This window comes from Chaetura pelagica, unplaced genomic scaffold (assembly GCF_000747805.2).
Source record: "Chaetura pelagica isolate M959 unplaced genomic scaffold, ChaPel_1.0 scaffold94, whole genome shotgun sequence".
NCBI lineage: Eukaryota > Metazoa > Chordata > Aves > Apodiformes > Apodidae > Chaetura > Chaetura pelagica.
This window is the reverse complement of record NW_009952881.1, coordinates 1173452-1178628: the sequence shown is the minus strand read 5'-3', so window position 1 is coordinate 1178628 and position 5177 is coordinate 1173452.

Here is a 5177-nt window from a genome sequence, read left to right as displayed (position 1 = left end):
CCAGACTGACTGGACAACCTGAGATTTTCATGTCATGATATTTATGTCACGCCAGTGAGGACTTCCTACAACTGAAAGGAAATATCACCTAGAGTTTTAATCTAGGTTATCTTTTGAGATAGTATAACTGTTTTTGAGCAGTGGAGGGGAAAAAAAAAACAAAAAAACAACAAACTATCAGTTTGTAATAATCTTAGGAAATGCTTTAAATAAATCTATACAATCTGAAATCCTAAGTTGTCTAGAGAACTGACTCACAAAATACACTAAGATGGTGCAATTGTAACATGTTGCATACAAATAATTTTGTGGGCTGGAAATGTTAATACAAGTGGAGAAAAGCTAACAATGGGGTTTATTATGATGAGTTTCTTTGTGGGAAATTTTTGCTCCATGTAAGAGATCTCCATCACCCAATGAAAATTCAGTTTACAAGTGGACTTTGTAAACTGATGCTTATTCAGAATAGACTGCTTTTGAAAAGCACAAATAGAGGATGTGTGAATAAATTAAGTAAAGGGGAACTATTTTTAATTCTCCTCTTTGGATTTTTGCTAAAACATTCATAAGACAATGAGTTTTCAAAATTTAAAGTTTAAAATAAGAATTATCTGAAATTTTTCAAAACTCAACTTAATCAACACTAATTCAATGGCATATATAAAGTGGCCTGACCCAGCTCTCAGTGATTAGGCTCAGTAATGCACAGGCTATCACAGAAGGAAGCACACAATACAGTGCATGGCACTCATAACCACATTAAAATCACAACCTCAAAAATTTTATACTTCTTCTCAGTAAATTCAAGGCCAATGTTTCCTGAAAAAAACTCACTTTCCACTTCACTTCCTTGCCTTCAAATGTAAGTTCTCTTTGGAGCTGTGGAGCTACATACACATGTAAAATCCTTTTTAAAAATTTTTATATGTATCTCCATATTATAACTAACCTAGATCAGCTCATCATGCCACTTCCAGAATAACAAACTCAGTTACCATGTGAACAGCAGATTTCTGCTGGCCTTAGGGACACAACTGTGTACATTTCCTTATGAGGCACAAAAGTACTTCAGGTATAGAAGTACCTGCCAGGTGAAAAGGATGGATCATGAAGTGGAAAAAGACAGTCCAGGTAATCTGAGAAAGAAGCTTTACACTCAGACCTTTGAACCAGCTTCAGCTGTTCTGAAGTAGGACAAAAATGCCTATAAACAAAAATGTTTCCTATCCTAGGCTTAAGACACTAATTTGGATTTATCAAGTGATTGATGTAGTCCTGGAGACCTCCTGAAAAAAAACATTTAATAGCAGAGTGCAAAAAAGGAAGGCAATACAATGAGGGTATTTTTTCTGTTTCTTAAATTTCTAGAAGCACTGCATTTTCTGTAGAAAATATACAAAGATTAATTGAAATATATGTTAATTTACAAAGATCAAGAGATAACAGCTCACAGATTCAACCTCTTACAAATATTTCTGTATGTATAAAATGACACATTGCCAACAGCTTTCTGAAGATTAGAGGTGCTTACTAGTCTAATTATCATTAATAATTTCACTGGTTTTTCCATCTGCCATGGCATTTTACACAATATGTAGCACCTACTCAAATGTTTCCACTTGCTATATTCTTTCTTTTCCACCAGATGGCTCAATCGTATTTCAAACAAATACTTCACTCGGTTTCTAGTGCTGAAAAAAGATCTAGTGCCCAGAACAACAAGTCACTCGAAAAGCTGACAGAAAGGTGTTCACTGCTCTGACCCAAAGGAAGCAGTCATCTCTCTTCTCTGACATGTTTGCCAGTCAAAATGATAAGTATGGTAGCTCTGGTGACCGAACTTTACCTCATTCCTGTTTCCTATTTTCAAATATTCTTGATGGTGTCTTCTTATCTTTTTTTTCAAATTTATGTAACATTCCCTAACTTAATCACTTTTTCCATTATAAAGCCTGAGATAACACAACATGAACATGAACCTTACAGAGATTCTAAATGCCAGGCCACAAATTTTCAACGTCCAAAAGACTCCCTTAAGTACAAACTTCCACCCAACTTTTGAAAGAAAAGATAAGAATTCACTACTTAAAACTTAGAAAGGTTAATATTTTGGGGCACCAAATAGAAGGCAAAGAATTGTGTTACCTCTCTGCTGATATCTAAATCATAGTCTTGAGGCTCCAGGTCTGTCTCTGTCACTGCTACTGGCTGAACTTTTAACCATTCATTTTCATCCTTCTCTTCTCCATGAATTGCCCTCTCAAGTAACTGCAAATCAAATTCTTGCTCTCGTTTCCACTGGTAATAGATACAAAACAATTGACAGCATTCAACCATACTGACAAATTCATAATTTAGTAATGTACATTATTACTGCTGCAAATCCTATCTTGCTGAAAGAATCCAGAGAGCAAACCCCTTAATTGACAAAAAAAATCCAAAAGAAAATGAAACTGTATTTCTTGGAATGTATGGTTGGAAAATCTGATCTCTAGATGTGCTGCACAGATTTTAAAGTATTGTTTAATATTACAGGTAACGCTCAGCAGTATTAAATTCAAACAAATGTATTAATCATAATTAAAAATATACTGATTAACATGGAACTAGCTACACACAAATATATTTGGAAGCACAGGTTCCCTACAAGTGAGGCTATGGACTGACAGACTAGAGCTCGCCATTTTAAACAGGTAGTCCTGTGCAATTCTGAATCACTGCACAGAACAGATGTTTATACTGAAGACTGAGAACTGCAACTTGAAAATCTTACATATAGTATTAGAATAATACCTTGTGATTAAAGCTAATAATATTTTACATAGCATCACTAACTTGTCTTGAATTAAAAGTAATACTTTAGTAACTTCTAAGCTCTTATGTCTTTACTAAAGTATCTACCTGCAAAGATAAAAACATCTTTCACGTTCTGTCTTCACAAGTGAAATATTTAGCAATCATAAATTCAGCATGTATTTAAATTAAGCAGCATCATTTTAGGGTTCCAAAATCATTGCACAGTAGCTTCTCCACAGAAACACACAACACAGCTGCTACCAACACTTTTTTGTTCAAAAAATTATTTTCTGTTGCAGCATCATTCCATCCAGCAGATCTCAGCAACTTTACCAAACAGAACTGAAACACGGTATTAAAAGCAGTTGGAAAGGGACAAAAAGAATAACCACAGAAAATCATCTCCTTGAGCATTGGAGGTTACCAACAGGAGAACGTCCGATTATTTGTTCCTTAAAAGCAACTCTAGCATTTCTGTTACAAATCTTTGGCTTGTTTTGGTTGAAGTTTGAACTTTGTATAAACTTCTTAGACTTCCTTATGCTACTGGCATTAATAAACCTAATCCAAACCTATTCATGCACAAGCTCTCACAATATTCACTCAGAAGACACATATCCTCCATGTATATTAAAAACTTTAAATAGCTAAAAGGCAATTATATCTAAAAAATTAAGATATTTCTTTACAGAATTCAAAAGAGAAAAAAAAATTTTCTCATACGAGTTCTCCAAACTCGTTCTACTCATATTCGACCAGGCCTGATTGACATAGTATATTTTAAATACACAGTATAAGTTTCAAGTTATTATATATAGGTAAGAAAAACATCAAACCACTATTATGAAGCAGTATTTTTATTGGCTTTGATGTTGCGACTTTTACATTAAAAAGGCATTGTATATAACAAATGAATTCATGTACTGTGATCAATATTTAAAATGTCATACTACACTTGAGAGCTGACAGATTAAAAATTAGAGTTACACATACAATGTATGTTTAAAGCAAATGTCACATACTGTGCAGCACTTCAATTATACATTTAACTGTCTGCCATTTTGGCTGCTAAATAGTTGTAATGCTGTAAGTAATTGTGCTATTAAACATGCTTTTTGTGTATTGAATCCCCATAGGTACAAGGGATGACCTCTACAAAACATTGCTAGGGCTGAAATATTCTATTTTGATTCTTTACAGCAAGGAAAAGACCAAGGTGGCACCCATATTTATAGATAAAATGTTTGCCACTAATGTTAATAAGAAGTGTTACGAAAATGTTTAAGTTCGACTTGTGTATGTTACGTGAATCAGAAACATAAGAAACTCAGAAGCTCAGTTCTTCTAATTAAAATATTAAAATAACAGTGATACTATAGTTCTACAGTTCCCAAATATTATCCACTATCTTTAATAAATTACTGATTGCAAAACAGAGGACAAAATAGATTAATGTCTCCAAGTAGTGCACTTGTATTTATTGGGAAAGTAAATACAAACAACTGGCTGTAAATTAGTGCTACTGAACAGTGGGAATGAAAGGCTGAATATTATAATGCTAGTTTTTATAATGCTAGCAATTGACACACATGTACTAAATGCAATTAAGCCTGGTAAAAATTGAGTAGTCTAGTTAGAAATTTTAAAACAACTACAAAATTCTGCAAATTAAAAACAAGCAAACAAAAAAAAGAGGCATTAGGTATGATGAGTGACGAATCTAAAAGCGAGAGATCTTGTGCAATGAATTAGGTAAAATAAGGTGATCATTCTAAAGCTCTAGGTGGACCAAATAAAAAATAAATTAAAAGACCACAGCAAAGTGCAATTACAGTACAATCTTGGTTTAGCACCAAGTGAGCGACTGGCTAACTTCACCAATTAGAATTGCTTTGGTTAGTATCCAAAATGCATCATTACAAACTTATCATCTTTACAGCACTTAATCTCAGAATGCAACAAAAATCCTTTTCTTCAGCAGCCTAAATTTGAGCCTTATTAGAATATTCTACATGTTGAGCTTTAAAGAGGAATCTGTATCAATTAAAACACATTAGCTCTTACATAAATTTCTGATGTGCATAATTAGGTGTTAAAACTGATCACCTCTTTATCATCTCTTTAAAAAAACATAAACCCACCATCTTAGTCTGGTATTACTATGACTATCTCACTGGCTAGTTTATTAAAAAGAAAAATACCCATGGCAAATGAGAACATTCTAAAAGGCCCATTCCATTATGAAGCAGTTTTAATACTGTACAAGCTTCTTACACTTTCTAAATACAATTCCAATAAAAAACAATCATGTCTCTGAAATCACCCCAATATACTCACATCTCCACTCAGCACACGAACCTCTGATCAACTTACCTGCTGAA